This window comes from Marmota flaviventris, chromosome 9 (assembly GCF_047511675.1).
Source record: "Marmota flaviventris isolate mMarFla1 chromosome 9, mMarFla1.hap1, whole genome shotgun sequence".
NCBI lineage: Eukaryota > Metazoa > Chordata > Mammalia > Rodentia > Sciuridae > Marmota > Marmota flaviventris.
The window spans coordinates 6,961,221-6,977,692 of NC_092506.1; the positions used below are offsets into that span (position 1 = coordinate 6,961,221).

Here is a 16,472-nt window from a genome sequence, read left to right on the forward strand (position 1 = left end):
TCTCTCTTATTTTTTTTTCAGTACTGAGGATCAAATCCAGGGCCTCGCACAGGCCAGGCAAGGGCTCTACCACCAAGCCACATCCCAGTCTTTGCTTGTATCTCTTCTTGAAAGATTTTTGTATCAAGGTTATGCTGTCCTCCTAAACTAGAATGAGAACTGTGCCTTCTATTTCTGTTTTTTGGAAGGATTTGTGTAAGAATGGTACTATTGTGCTCACTTCAGCAGCACACATGCTAAAATTGGAACAATACAGAGAAGATTAGCAAGGCCTCTGTGCCACATTAATTCATGAAGTATTTCATGTTTTTCAAAATAACTAGAAGAGTCTTGAAGGTTTCCAACCCACAGAGATGACAAATGTTTGAGAAGATGAAAATACTAATTACCTTGATTTGATTATTGTACATTATATACACCATATTAAATTATACTATAGTATAGTATAATTATGTACATAAATATGTACATATATGTGTCCATTTAAAAAGTAAAAAAAGGCATTTTTCCTTTAAGTCTTTCAAGAATTCACCTATGAATTTATCTGTATATAGATATTTTTAGAAAGGTTCAAATTCCATAATCAATTTATAAAAAAAATGATAAAACCACACAGACTTTTCTATTTCTTGCTTATCAGGTTTGATAAGTTTCATTTTTTCAAGGAGTTTGTCTAATTCATCTAAATTATCCAAGTTCTTTGGCACATATACACTTATTACCTTTTTAAAAATATTTTTAGTTGTAGATGGACACAATATCTTTATTTTTATGTGGTGCTGAGGACTCAACCCAGTGCCTCACACATGCAATGCAGGTGCTCTACCGCTGAGTTACAGCCCCAGCCCTTATTACCTTTTTTTTTTTTTTTTAATGTCTGAGCATCTTCAGCAACATACTCAATATCATTCCTAATACAGATAATTAGTATTTTCCCCCTACATCCTGCTTTTTCTCTCTTCCATGTGTACTCTTAGTCTTGCTAGAAATTTATCAATTTTATTGACATTTTCAAAAATTTACCTTATTGTTTTTTCTTTATATACATATATATATATATATTTATTTATTTATTTTTAGAGAACTTTTTAATATTTATTTTTTAGTTTTCGGCGGACACAACATCTTTGTTTGTATGTGGTGCTGAGGATCGAACCCGGGCCGCATGCATGCCAGGCGAGTGCGCTACCGCTTGAGCCACATCCCCAGCCCTATATATTTATTTTCTACATATCAATTTCTCTATCACTTTCTTCTCTTATCCTTCTAATTTCCTGGGGTTTCACTTTCTTTTCTTTTAGCTTCTTAAGATTGAAGCTTAGATCAATGACTTCTCAGTCTTTCTTCTTTTCCAAAATGTGCATGTGCCTGTGGATGTATCAGCTTCCCTCTGGACACTGCTTTAGCAATATTCTGTAAGTTTTGATGTGTCATGTTTTCATAGTCATTTATTTAAAAGTATTTTCTAATCTCCATTATAATTTCTCCTTCTACCTATGAGTTATTTAGAAGCAATGTCTTCAAATAGTTTAGAATTTAGTTTTTTTTTTTGGTTGTTTGTTTGTTTTAATTCCTAATTAATCCTGGGTCAGAGAATGTATTCTATATTATTTCAGTCTTTTAACATTTGTTGATAACTATCTTTGTAGCCTAACATATAATATGTGCACAAAAATGTTTTCTGCAGTTGTTAGGTACAGATTCCTATATAGGTCAATTAGATCAAATTGATTAATTATGCTGTTTAAATCTTCAAAATCCTTACTGATTTTTTTTGTCTGTTTGTTCCAGCAGTTATTGAGATAGCTGTGTTAAAATCTCTAACTAAAACTGCCTCTTTCTCTTTTCAGTTCTGTCACTTTTACTTTGTATATTTGGAAGCTATGTTATAAATGTGTACATATTTGCATATATAAATTTATGCATATAAATTTAGGAATGTTTTTCTGTTGAATTGACTCATCATTAAAAATGTCCCTTTTATTTCTAGTAATATTTCATGATTACAGTCTATTCTCTTGGAAATTAATAGCAACATCAGCTTTTTTTGGTTAGTGTGTGCATGGTGTACATTTTCCTTTCCTTTTATCCTTTATTTCAACCTTTTTTGTGTCCTTACATGTATAGTATGTAGTTGTGTTTTCAAAATCCAATGTGAAAATGCTTTTTTTTTTTTTAAGTATTGGGGATTGACCCCAGGGCCTTCCACATGGTAGGCAAGTGCTCTAACACTTGGCTATATCCCCAGCCCTTTTAAAATTTTTATTTTGAGACAGAGCCTTGTTAAATTGCCTAGACTGGCTTTGAACTTATTATCCTCTTGAGCAGCTCTTGAGTAGCCAGGATTACAGGTGTGTATTACCATGCCTAATACTTGCTTTTCTTCTAATGTCTCTGCATTTAAAGAAGGAGCTTTAGGAGGCAATGTTAACCTAGAGGATAAGTGTTAAGAGTGGAATTTCAGAGCGTGTGGCTCAGTACATCCTCAGAAAACACAACATCCCATATGATAGCACTAACAACAGGAATAACAACAATATTAATATAACAGCTAATACTTGTATTTGTCTTTACAGTACGCTAGGTACTTCATACACACACTAAGCTCTGAGATATATTTTGTAATCTATTTTAACCATGAATATGAACATAGATAAACACTAAAACAGTCACTTGTTGTTTTGTTTTGTGTCTATCAGTCCCTCCAAATTCCACTAGAATCCTCTCCTCACTTCTGTAACACTCCCAAGACAGGCTCTCCTAACTCCCCTTACCAGCATCTGGCTCCAAACACAAGCAGTCTGGTTCAGTGATATAGTAGGCCTCCTAGTCACCTGCCCTGCTTCCTGATATCTTAGTATCCCTGCTTTCAACTACACTGCTGGGTAGCTGCTTGGGGGAGGTAGGACCTTCAGGGTGTACCCTAGCTGCTCCATTCTCAGCCTCAGCCACAGCCCACAAAGTGTGCACCTCTGCATGCCTTAACCATCTTTGGCACAATGTAGATGCTCAATGACTATTTGTAGAATGAAGTTGAAAGGAAAAATGAAGGGTCTTATGATTATATGAACATAGATACACAGGTGAAGCCATGCGTGCTTTCAGGATTCCCCCACTGCGGGGGCGGAGGGAAGAGGACACCAGCCCCTTCACAATCCCTCACATCCCTTCTTCCTCTTCTTCCCCATCTAGCCAGTGCGAGTCAGTCCTAGGGAGGAGTTACAGTGATGAATCCCTTTCCATTTGCGCAGGCAAAGGTAAAACCCTGTGTCTCTTGGCATCCTCACCAGTCGCCATACAGCTATGCAAGGGCACAGAGGCGCCCCATCCCCTGGTCCACTGTGCGCTCGCTCTCTCACTCTCCTTGGATATCAATCGGGTACCAGGGAGTGAGGTGGTGGTTGGAAGAGGGTTTACATCTTTTCTTTACCTTACTCTCCTTCCCAGCCTCCAGATGCTGCTCCTTCGGGCTACTCAGCTGCAGCACACACATTCCGTGGATGGACGCTGCCCGCGCGCTCCCGCAGCTTCGTCACTGTAACTCGCCCGGATGAACGGACCGAGTGGGGATCCCATCAATTGCTGGTGACACCTCCCCCTCCCGGCCTGGGAGTTACCTGGGGTCCGGGTGATTCCCACCCTGTCCCGGGCAGCTGCGCCTTCCGATTGGGTAGCAGGTCGAGCTTGCGGGACTCCATTGGCAATAACGCCCAAGTCTTTTTTTTTTTTTTGTATATGTGTGTGTGTGTGTGTGAGATCCCAAGCAGGGCTTTTAACGGGCAGCGCGGAACCGAAAGAGGGCGGGTGATACACGAGCACTTCAGGGCCTCGGTCACACTTCAGGGCCAGGGACGTCACGAGTCACGGCCACCGCCCCATCCCCCGCCCCGGGGGCTGGGGGACTCCGGCTCGTGGCGGTTCCCGGCCCGGCTTCCAACGGCCACGCGCGCGTTTTGCGCGTGCGCACTAACTCGGTCTCCCGCCTTCCACGCGGTGGGTGAGGCGGCGGGTGGGGCGGGGTGGGACGGCGTGAGGCGGGAGGGGCGGGAGGGAGGGTTAGGGAATGATTCCCCGGAGTGGAGCCAGTGGGCCACCCTCCAGGGCAGGTGGCGATGTCTGAGCAGAAAGGGATTCCGTTAATTTCGCTCAGGGGCGCAAGGGAGCGGCTGAACAATCAGTTGAGGCGGCTCAGCAAGGCCCTCACCCCAGGAGGCGCCGTTCAGGCCTCCATCCGCTGGCATTCGCCGGAGCCCGGCTGCAAGAGGGCGCAGGTGCAGCGAGAGAAAGTGAAAATGTGGGTGCCCTGGAACGGGCTAATCGTGATTGGAAAGAGGGTGGAGCTTCTGGGCAGAAAGACGCAAAAGCCTAGAACGTGGGACCCGAGGGTTGGTCCTGAGAACTTGCGACCAGAAAGTGTGGGAAAGACCGTCTTGAAAGAGAAGGCAGGCCTGAGTCAGGAAGGGACTGGCAGTAGTACAGCAGATGCATTGCAGGATTCTGCCAGAGAGATTTGGGGAAAACAAGACGTCAAACGCAAAATTGGAGCTGAATCTAACGCTTCAGGGATGACCGCAGAGTCTAGGAAGGGGTGGTCTCTGTCTGAAGAGATGCCCACGTCTACTGGGAATAACGTGGGGACCAGTGGAGAGGACTTGAGATCCAGAGAATATCAATTGCAGCAGAACGAGGGGCAGAAGTTGAGTGGAGAGAAGCGGGAGTCCAGGGGAGAGAAACGGGGGTCCACTGTAGAGAAGCGGGGGTCCACTGTAGAGAAGCAGGGGTCCACTGCAGAGAAGCGGGGGTCCACTGCAGAGAAACGGGGTTCCATTGCAGAGAAGCCAGTGTACAGCGGAGAGAAGCGGGGGTCCAATGGAGAGAACCCAGTGTACAGGAGAGAGAAGCGGGGGTCCAGTGGAGAGAAGATGAGGTTGAGTAGAGAGAAACTAAGGTCCAGTGAAGAGAAACCAAGGACTGATGGAGAGGATTCGAGATCCATTGGAGATAAAGCGGGGTCAAGTGAAGAGAAACTGGAATCTAATGGAGAAAAACTGAGCAGAAGTGAAGAGAACATTGAAAGAGTGATAGAAATTACTGGTGATGAAAGAGGGATAGAATTTACAGATGAGGAGATGGAAATTCCTTCTGAAAGTACAAAAATGAGAGATGAAGAACTAGAAGGGATTGAGGAAGGAATAGAAATTGATGAGGATAGCCTTCATGAAGTGAAAGATATTACTGGTGAATTCGTTTCTATGGAAGAGAAAAATATTACAGGGGAAGGTCCCAGTGGATGAGGCAGATGAAGGATTGCAGCTAAAGAAGGAGATATCCAGGTAGGGGAACTATTGAAAGTCAAAGAGGAGACATTAGAGTCATTATTAGAGACATTATTGATCTTGAAGGCGTAAAGAAGAGTGAGGAAAGAAGAGTCTAGAAAGAAGGATGTGGGAATGGAGCAGAGCTACTGGGCATGAAGGCAGAGCCAGTACCAGTGGAAGGGAAAAAAAATAGTGGTAAAGAGGAAAATAAGAACATTCTGAGGAGAAAGAATAGATTTGGTAATGATAGAAGAAAATTGGATTTGGGGTTCTTAAATAGCTCTTTGAGAAGTGGCTTTAGGATGGGCTAGAAGGATTTCATCTGACACATAATTAGGGAGACAATATGCAGGCATGGCCTGATGAGAAGAATTACAACAGGATAAAGGATAGATATCGAGGGCTGTGGAAGAAGCAGCAGGCCTGGAGTAAGCAAAATGAAAATGGATCCTGAAGAATGAGTGGCTCCAAAGTTACAAAAGCAAGTGAAGAGGAGATGAGCAAATGAAGGGGAAAAAACTCAAAAAGTAAGACGCCATATTCCATAATGATGGTTATGTTTGTTGGTTTTAAATTTACTTCCTTCACTATTTCTGTACTGGCCACTCCCATGAAGCCAGTTTTACCATCTACTGTGACAGGCCTCTTGCAGGGTCCTATACACATCTGGATCAAATTCATCCTTATGGATCTTCTAAATAGCACCAGAGTTGTACCCAGAATAATTGCTGGGCTGCACTGTTTAACCTACTTTAGCAGGGCCAGTATGTCACAGGGTACCCCGACCTCCACCCCAAATTTGAATTACCCATGCTTGAGATGGGGTTAGTTCAATTATTTGTACCTGCTCTTTCTTTCTTTCTTTCTTTCTTTCTTCCTTCCTTCCTTCCTTTCTTTCTTTCTTCCTTTCTTCCTTCCTTCCTTCCTTCCTTTCTTTCTTTCTTCCTTCCTTCCTTCCTTCCTTTCTTTCTTTCTTTCATGTGCCATTGTGTCCAGCAGAATATTTAGTTTTTTTTAATATTTATTTTTTACAACCTGTACACTCAGAAAAATGAGAAATTATATCCCATCTGATTCAAATGTATGATATGTCAAGATCATTGTACTGTCATGTGTAACTAATTAAAACAAATTTAAAAATGCAAAAACAATATTTTTTAATTGTAGTTGGACACAATACACTTATTTTATTTATTTATTTTTATGTGGTGCTGAGGATCGAACCCAGTGCCTCACACATGCTAGGCGAGCGTTCTACCGCTGAGCCATAACCCTAGTCCCCTGCTTTTTGTTTCTGTCTTTGACATCTTATTTATTTATTTATTTAGTTTTAGTTAGGTGGGCACAATATCTTTTTTTTTTTTAATATTTATTTTTTAGTTTTCGGCGGACACAACATCTCTGTTTGTATGTGGTGCTGAGGATCGAACCCGGGCCACACGCATGCCAGGCGAGCGCGCTACCGCTTGAGCCACATCCCCAGCCCCCAATATCTTTTGATTTTTTATTTTTATGTGGTGTTGAGGATTGAACCCAGCTCCCCGCGCATGCCAGGCGAGTGCATTACCGCTTAAGCCACATCCCCAGCCTTTTGACTTCTTTTTTAATATTTATTTTTTAGTTGTAATTGGACACAATACCTTTATTTATTTTTATGTAGTGCTGAGGATCGAACCCAGAGCCTCACATGTGCTAGGCAAGCACTCTACCGTTGAGCTAAAACCCCAGCCCCTATCTTTGATTTTTTTTAAAAATATTTTTTTAGTTGTCAACAGACCTTTATTATTTTTCTTTATTTATATGCAGTGCTGAGAATCGAACCCAGTGCCTCACACACGCTAGGCAAGCGCTCTACCACTGAGCCATAACCCTAGCCCATTGATCTTGACTTTTAATTATTTATCTAATCACATGAGGTTTTCCACAGCTCCCCTGTATCTCATTAAGGGTCTTCTTTTTATGTTATACACTCTCTACTCTTATCCCAAGGAGGAGAGAAGGTCCCCTGAGTGTCTAATGTGAAGACTTCCATGTTAAGTCCAAGTCTTAACTTGGTCTGTTGGATTGTTTGTCTCTTGGGCAAGAATGTAAGAGGTGGCTAAAAGCAGAAATAGGATGAAAGAAACACTTACCATTTTTATCCTCTGTGTACTTTTAAAAGTCTGCCAAATTTCTGAGTAGAAACTTTATCCTAACACAAATATCATAACACAAACATATAATAGCTGGTGTTATTGATTATATTTTCTGCATACTCTTGGGTAATTTGTCCCAAAGACTCCAGAAGATCATTAAACCCCTTGCCATATTTTTGTTCCTGTAGTCTAATCTAACAGAAAATCAATGGTCCTTGTTTCCCCCTCTCTCCTCTTCTTCCTCCTCTTCTTCCTTTCTCTCTCATCTCTCCCTGCCCCCCCTCCTTTCTTTCCTTCCTTCCTTCTTCCTTCCATCCTTCAAAATGTTTAAATTAAAATGCTTATTTTACTCCCTTATTCTTAGTCAACTGCATCATCTAATGGCTTCCAAAAAAGGGACCGTGGGAGGTAAACTTTGTGATAACTGAATCTGTCTGAAAATATTATTCTTTTCTCATATTTGATTAATAGTTTAGCTAGGTATAGATTCTAGGTTAGGAATATTTTTCCCATAGAATTTTAACTTCTAACACTATCTTCTAACTCCAAATGTTGCCATTCAAGATGTTGTTCAAGATGTTCAAGATGTTGCTGTTCTTTTTTTTAAGGTACTGGGGGTTGAAACTAGGGGTGCATTACCACTGATCTACATCCTTAGGTCTTTAAAATTTTTTTTTTTTTTTTTAATTTTAAGACAGAGTCTTGCTAAGTTGTTGAGGGCCTTGCTAATTTGCTGAGGCTGGCCTTGAGCCTTGGCCTTGAGATCCTTCTGACAGCCTCCTGAGTCACTGGGATTACAGGCATGTGGCATTGCATCTGGGTGTTCTTTTATTTTGACTGTAAGGATATATTTTTCTTTCCCATGAAAATTACCTGTTTTCAGGGCTGGGAATGTGGCTCAAGCGGTAGCGCGCTCGCCTGGCATGCGTGCGGCCTGGGTTCGATCCTCAGCACCACATACAAACAAAGATGTTGTGTCCGCCGATAACTAAAAAATAAATATTAAAAATTCTCTCTCTCTCTCTCTCTCTCTCTCTCTCTCTCTCTCCCTCCCTCTCTCACTCTCTCTTTAAAAAAAAAAATTACCTGTTTTCTGTCACTTCATGGCTAAACCTATATACTCATCCCTGCTGCGTTCCTCGACACTAAAACACTCAGGATCACTCCAGGGGAACTGGGCTGCATGAAATAACCACACAAGAGACAGAGATACCTTTTTCTTTAGGGGTCCTGTGACGGCTCCTCTGACCTTAAGGGTCCACAGAAAGAGAGAGAGAGAGCCAACACATGCTGACCCTTTTATTGAGAAGAAGCCATTCAAATGAGGCCAGGGGTCAGGTTTCAGGGGGCTGAGTCTAACTTCATGATGTCTGCTGTCAGCAGGTTGACTGACATCTAGGAAGGCCACACCCAAAGGCAGAACAAGAGAAGGGGACACACAAAGGGTATTTCCATGGAACATTCTATCCCAAACAGGGCAAGGGAGTAATATCACAAAGGGACAGGTGAGCATAGCTCCACCCCTGGGGTTGCAGGAAGGCACGCCTATGCATGAAGACGCATTCTGCTATTTCGAGGATCGGGGGGCAGTGTCTGGGGCCACTATGAATGTGGCCAGATCACTATGAAAATGACCCACAGAGCCTCCACTGATCACGAGAAGAAATGCTGGTCACTCAGCGCGCGGCCCTCCCACATCCCATTTTCTGTTGATGTTGGAACTTGAATTATGCATCTTATCCTTTTATCTTTCTTTTTGTTCTACTCTTTGGTCAAGCTCATTAACCTTACCCTTTCTATTGAATTTTTGAATTTTATTTTTTTTAATATTTATTTTTTAGTTATAGGTGGACACAATATCTTTATTTCATTTTTATGTGGTGCTGAGGAACGAACCCAGTACCTCATGCATGGTAGGTGAGTGCTCTACCTCTGAGCCACAACCCCAGCCCCATGAGTTTTTGAATTTTAATGTTTAAATTTTAAATTGTTGTCACTGTTTCTATTGTGTGTGTGTGAGAGAGAGAGAGAGTGTGTGTGTGTATAGCATTGTCCTCTTGTTTTGTGTACATATTCTCTTAGCTCTCTTAGGGAGAGGAAGGGAGAAAAAAATGAATTGATAGAGTCTGTTAGGTTTCACTACATGAACTATATTTTTTCTGTTTTTCACACTGTTTCCCCTGATTTTGCCTCCCTTTTTTTTCTTTTGAAGTGTATGTATGCTGTTGGAGATTTTCTTCAACAGCTTGCTTTTCATATTTGATACTGAGACATTAAGCAGAGCTAATTGGAAACTATTCACATAGATGGGGCATGTCGATTGATGGGCTTCACCCTATTGTGGGTGACTGGGACAAGCAGAATTTTTTTCTGGGTACCCCCAAGTGTCAGAATGTGTAGATCATATTGTAGGGACTATTTGGTTTCTCCAGAGAATTTTCCAGTTACCTGCATGGGGGAATACTTATGGGGCCACAATGTTGAGATTGTAGCAATAGGGAAGGGGGTATAGGGTTGTAGATGTAGATGTAGTAAGATATATACATTTTATCGCAGTTTTTATGTTTTCAGCTCAATGGTAAAAAAAAGTTGGGGAGGGGATTTGTGAATTTAATTGTTTTTTTGGTACTGGGAATTGAATCCAGGTCACTTAATCACTGAGCCATATCCCCATCCCTTTTTATTTTTTATTTTGAGACAGGATCTCACTTAATTGCTGAGGCTGGCCTTGAACTTTTGATCCTCCTGCCTCAGCCTCCCGAGATGCTGGGATTACAAGCATGTACCACTGCGCCCACATTTAATTGCTTTATGTACAGACTTCTAAACAGTTTTCCTGCTTCCAGCTCCATGTCCTTGTTCTATCAGAGGTGTCTGGTCTCTCCAGGTCCTGAACATTGGTGAAAGATGACTGTTATATTTTTTGCATACATTCTCCTCTTTAGGCATTTGAGTGTGTGTGTGTGTGTGTGTGTGTTGCTGGGGATTGAACCCAGAGTCTTGTGCATGCAAGGCAAGCACTCTACCAACTAAGCCATATCCCCAGGCTCTCTTTAGGCATTGGAGTCGCAGAATCTTCTACTGGGCTATTAGTTCCATTCCATCTTCCAAAGCTGGTTGACATCTCTAATCCACCTCATTGTTTTGTGGGTTTATAACATTTTTCTTTCTTTTTTTTAATATTTAGTTTTTAGTTGTAGTTGGACACAATACCTTTAGTTTGTTTATTTATTTTTATGTGGTGCTAAGGATCAAACCCAGGGTCTCGCACATGCGAGGCGAGTGCTCTACCGCTGAGCCACAACCCCAGCCTCATTTTTATTTCTTTATTTTCATCTAACTGGGGTTTAGAGATAAATACATGAATGTATTCAGTCTGCCACATTGCAGAACCTTGCTTTTCCTCTTAATGATTTTTCCTATGTGAGAATAGTTAACATAGTAAACAAGTCACTGTACTATTGTGTCAGTGTCTCATTAAGTTATGTAGTGCCTCACTAAATTGCTGAGGCTGGCTTTGAACTTGTGATCCTTCTGCCTCAACCTCCTGATCTGCTGGGATAACAGGTGTGAGGAACCATGCCTGGTTGTTATTGTTTTTTGAGACTGGGTCTCACTTTGTAGCCCAATCTGGCCTCCAATACCCACACTTGAGAAATCTTCTACCCCAGTCTCCCCAATAGCTGGAACTACAGGCATATCACCTTTTGAATGTTTTCATTTAGATGGAAAAATAAAAAGATTAAAACAATGAAGCTGGGAGCAATGACACATGCCTATAATCCCAGTGGCTCAGGAGGCTGATGCAGGAGAATCACAAGTTTGAGACCAGCCTCAGCAACCTAGTGATACCGTGTCTCAAAATAAAAAATAAAAATGGTTGGGGATGTGGCTCAATGGTAAAGTACCCCTGGGCTCAATCCCCAGTACCACAAACAAAAAATTGCTTTTGTTGGCTCAGGATATACTCAAGGGTTTACTAGTTGGATGAGATTGTTAACATTTATTTATTTAGGAGCTGGGATGGAACCCAGGGCCTTGCATATATGCTAAACACACTCCACCATGGAGGTACCCTCAGCTCCTGTTAACTCTTTTAATCTACACAAGTCTACCTCTTGTCTTGTTTTTAACAGTTTGACTTTTTTCAGGAATCCAGGCATTTTTTTTCTCTCTCTCTTTGGTTCCAGGGATTGAGTATGTCCAGGGCTTGTATGTAACAAGGTAAATGCTCTACCACTGAACTATACCATCCAGGTCCCCTCCCTTTAAAAAAAAAATTGTATAGGGTCTCCCTAGGTTGCCCAGGCTGACCTTGAACTTGAGATCTTCCTGTCTCAGCCTCCTGAAAAGCTGGGGTTACAGGCACGCAGCCTCATGCCCAGCCCAGGCCAGTTCCACCTTCTGGATTTATCTGAGTGGGTTCTGAGGATGGCAGGTGGTTCCATCTTCTACCTGCTGCAATTCCTGTAGTTTTTCAACTGAAAGTTGGAGTTCAGGATCCTCATTTTTCTTTCTCTGTCACTTTCCTCTTTGATTCAGTTTCCTCCTGTAGTTGTTTGTTACTATAAAGTAAATTCCATGGAGCAGCCGCAAGTGTCTGTGGGGACCTGTTCTGGCCTGCTGAATGAACAGCACATAGTAGGCACTCAGGATGTATTCGTGGAATGAATGAATCCTTCACATTCAGTGGCTTTACTAGTCTTAGTATCATTTAACATCTATTGAAAAAAAATCACTGTAATAATTTACCCTGTTTCTGAGAATGCCTCTTGTTTTCAAAGGCCTCAAAGTCTGAAAATGTCTTTATTCCACACTTGAACTTGAGGTTTGTCCAGGCCCAGGATTTGCTCTCTACTATGTGGCAGACTGAAGGCGCTCTTTGTTTCCTTCCTTCCAGTGCAGCCACTGGAGTCCAGATCTATTTTTATGCCGGAACCAGTTGCAGGGCTGGCCTTTATGTGGATGTGGCCTCTTTTTTTCTATCTCCACTCTTTCTGCCTTTTCCTTGGTGAGAAGTTGAATGCTTTCTCCTTCTTCAGTTCCCATAGATGGACAATAGAGATACTAAGAATATATGAAGTTGTAAAGATAAACTCCATATAGCTCAAGCCTAGTAGCAGAATTAAAAAAAAAATTTTTTTTAGTAGATGGACAAAATATCTTTATTTTATTTTTTATTTATATGTGGTGCTGAGGATCAAACCCAGTGCCTCACACTTGCTAGGCAAGCGCTCTACCACTGAGCCACGACCCCAGCCCAGGATCTTTTTGATGAATGATAATAAAAGCTAATATTTCCTAAACTCTTGTCATAATCAGAGTATTTAATAGGTACCATGATAGAACACTTTACCTGTTCTTTATCATTTAATCTTTCCTACAGCTTTTTGCAGTAAGAACCATTAGTCTGGGGCTGGGGTTCTGGCTCATTGGTAGAGCGCTTGCCTAGCATGTGTGAGGCCCTGGGTTTGAGCCTTAGCACTCCATAAAAAATAAATATATAAAATAAAGGTATTATGTCCAACTACAACTAAAAAATAAATATTAAGAAAAAAAGAACCATTATCTATCAAGCGCACCAACTAGAAACTGCAAGAGCCAGGCCATCCCAGAGAGCCTCACCCCAGAGCACCCGAAAAGCTCTCTGTTGAACTGCTGCCCCCATTCCTTCTAGACCAACCCCAGAAATCAGTTTCCCAGGCTGCCAAAGCAAGCTCTGCTGTGCTGCTTGGGGGAGGAGGGGGAGATGAGGTTGAGTCACAACCTTCCATTCATTTGGTGAATGCTTTGTGGCAAGTTTTTAAGAATACAAATTCTAAAACAATTATGTTTATTTTCTTCCCCAGGTCTGTGCCTCCCAGAGAGGATGGCTTCCAGCCTCCTTTCTTGACTCTTCAGCTGAGGAATTATTCTCTCTCATAAGAGGCTTGCATGGACACAAGGGCAAGGTTCAGGCAGTTCCCCGTGTGTGAAAACCTCTCAGACTGGCACGTTGTATAAATTATGACCCAAAACATCAGATTTCTGTTCTTTGTCTGAATGACATTTTCACCTGGGAAATCATGCATTCCATAGAGGCCACAGAAAGACAAGTGAATGTCAAGGCTCTGTGACAAATGCCAGCCACCTGTAAGTGCATATTTTCAACTATCTAGGTAGTTAGAGTTTTAAATATAACATCTTTTTATGCTAAAATGAACCAAAATGCACACATTCCAGGGAACTTAAGGCTTTTTTTTTTTTTTTTTTTTTTTTTTGGTGCTAGGGATTGAACTCAGGGGTACTCAATCACTGAGCCACATCCTCAGCCCTATTTTGTATTTTATTTAGAGACAGGGTCTCACTGAGTTGTTTAGCGCCTTGCCTTTGCTGAGGTGGGCTTTGAATTTTCAACCCTCCTGCCTTAACCTCCTGAGCCACTGGGATTACAGGCATGTGCCACTATGCTTGGCAAGTTGAGGGCTTTCAATTGATTTCTTTGGCTGGGTGTTGGGGAGTACTGGGTATAGAACCCAGGGGCATTTTACCACTGAGCTATATCCCCAGCCCTTTTTTATTTTTATTTTTGTTTTGAGACAGAATCTCACTAAACTGCCCAGGATGGCCTTGAACTTTTGATCCCCTGCCTTAGCCTCCAGAGTTCTTGCTGGGATTACAGGCAAGTATTGCAGCACCTGCTCTTTTAAGTGATTTTTATGGGCCTTTTTTTTTTTGTATTCTTTCTTTCTTTAAAATATTTATTTATTTATTTATTTTACTTGTAGTTGGACACAATACCTTTATTTTTTTTATATATATATTTATTTATTTATTTTTTAGTTTTCGGTGGACACAACATCTTTGTTTATATGTGGTGCTGAAGATCGAACCCTGGGCCACACGCATGCCAGGCGAGCGCGCTACCGCTTGAGCCACATCCCCAGCCCTATTTTATTTATTTTTATGTGGTGCTAAGGATCAAACCCAGGGCCTTACACACACTAGGCGAGTGCTCTACCACTGAGCCACAACCTCAGCCCCTCCTATTCTTTGTGGCAAGTATATTCCCAAAGATCCCAATTTCTTGCAACAGGATATATTAAAAGTGATGTTATCTTTGACCTTGTTACAATGCCTTTATTAATTTATTTAGCAAACACCAAGAACTTAACTGTGTGCCAGCTAGAAATTTTTTTTAAAAATGTGTAAGGCAGCTGGGTTCACTGTCACACACCTGTAATGTCTCAGCAAATTGGAGGGCTGAGGCAAGAGGATCATGAGTTCAAAGCCAGCCTCAGCAGTTTAGTGAGGCCCTAAGTACCTCAGCAAGACCCTGCCTCTAAATAAAATATAAAAAAGGACTAGATATGTGGCTCAGTGGTTAAGCACCCCTGGGTTTAATCCCTGGTACAAAAAAAAAAAAAAAAGAAAGAAAGGCCAGGTTCTTGTCCTTGTTCTCCTATTTTTTTTTCCTGGTGCTGAGGATTGAACCCAGGGCTTTGTGCATGTGAGACAAGCACTCTACCAACTGAGCTATATCCCCAGCCCCTACCTCGTGTTTGGCAGATGTCAGCAAGTGGACTACAGGGCATTTTGAGATGGGCGAAAGGGCACTATGCACTAGGTGTGGAGAGATGCAGGGGAGTGAGGGCTGTACCGCAGGGGCTGGTTAGGGGGACAATCAGAGAAGCCTTCATGGTGGAAATCACTGTTTTGGTCTGGATTTAGAAGGGTGAGATGTGGTCAAAAGTTGACATGGAGGACAAACAAGGTAAGCAGAAAGAATATTATTGCTGAGATTTGATGACAATCAACAGCATGGCTTTCAGGAAAGGCAAGGATAGGGTAGGGTGTGGCTGGGGCATAAAAATGTTATAGATACTGGTAGGATATGAGCCTGGGGAGAGCCTTGATTAGAGAAGTAGACTTTGTTCTGCAGGTGACAGGGAGAATGAATGCCAGCGTAAGCTGGGAGAGGGAATCACATGGGAGCAGCTGATTTCCCGAGGCTGCTCAGGAAAGCAGGATGCATGACCATTAGATGATTGTGATAGTTCAGGATGAAGAGAGTGAGGGTGAGGTCATGCCTGGGATAGATTTGAGAGTTTCAGAAGTCTTATTTAGCAGGACTGGCTGACTGGCTGTGGACAGATGGAGAAAGGGACGCCAAGCTCATGACAGCAGTGGCTGCCATGACTACCAGGTGCTTCCTCCACAGAAGGCACTTGTGTGCATCACCTCATTTAATCCCACATCAGCCCTGTGGGAGGGATTGCATTGTTGTCAGCAATTTTTTTGTGTGGGGGTACTGGGGATTGAACTCAGGAGCACTCAGCCACTGAGCCACATCCCCAGCCCTATTTTGTATTTTATTTAGAGACAGGATCTCACTGAGTTGCTTAGTGCCTTGCTTTGCTGAGGGTGGCTTTGAATTTTCAATCCTCCTGCCTCAGCCTCCTGAGCCACTGGGCCTACAGGCCTTGCGCCACTGTGCCCAGCTTGTCTGCATTTTATGGGGGTGGGGGAGTTGGAGCCCAGGGTAGTCCATCCCAATGACCAGCTAGTATATGGTGGTAGTAAGTGGTGGAGTTAGGATCTGAACTGGAGGAAATCAACGCCCTAGCTTCTCCATCATCCTGGATCACCAATTCTAAGTGGTTGGGAAGTGAAGCACCTACCCAGAAACCAGTTAATGAGTGGTGGATTGAGGCCTGAAACCTGCTAGAACCACTTACTATTCCAAAGAGTGCACAGTCAGGCTCCTGTGTGCCATATCAGGCCATAGATATATTGTGTTTGGCTCATATTTTTAAAAATATTTATTTATTTATTTATTTTTGGTACCAGAGACTGAACCCAGGGGACTTTTCCACTGAGTTATATCCTAATTCCTTTTTTTTTTTTTTTCTTTTAATTTCAAGATAAGGCCTTGCTAAGTTGCTGAGACTGGCCTTGAATTTGTGATCCTCCTGCCTCAGCCTCCTGAGCTGGATTACAGGAATGTACCACTGCACTCAACTCAAACAGTATTTTAATA

The 16,472-nt window shown here is 42.3% G+C and overlaps 1 long non-coding RNA gene and 1 pseudogene across 1 annotated transcript; both read left to right on the forward strand.

Moving 5' to 3' along the window:
- The first annotated feature begins 212 nt into the window (after nt 1-212).
- Nucleotides 213-311, forward strand: LOC114100145 (U6 spliceosomal RNA; annotated as a pseudogene).
- A 4,463-nt stretch (nt 312-4,774) lies between these two features.
- Nucleotides 4,775-14,538, forward strand: LOC114100074 (uncharacterized). The gene is made up of 4 exons (XR_011708499.1): nt 4,775-5,845; nt 13,303-13,585; nt 14,036-14,114; nt 14,276-14,538. It is a non-coding gene; the product is annotated as an uncharacterized lncRNA (long non-coding RNA).
- The last annotated feature ends 1,934 nt before the right edge of the window (nt 14,539-16,472 follow it).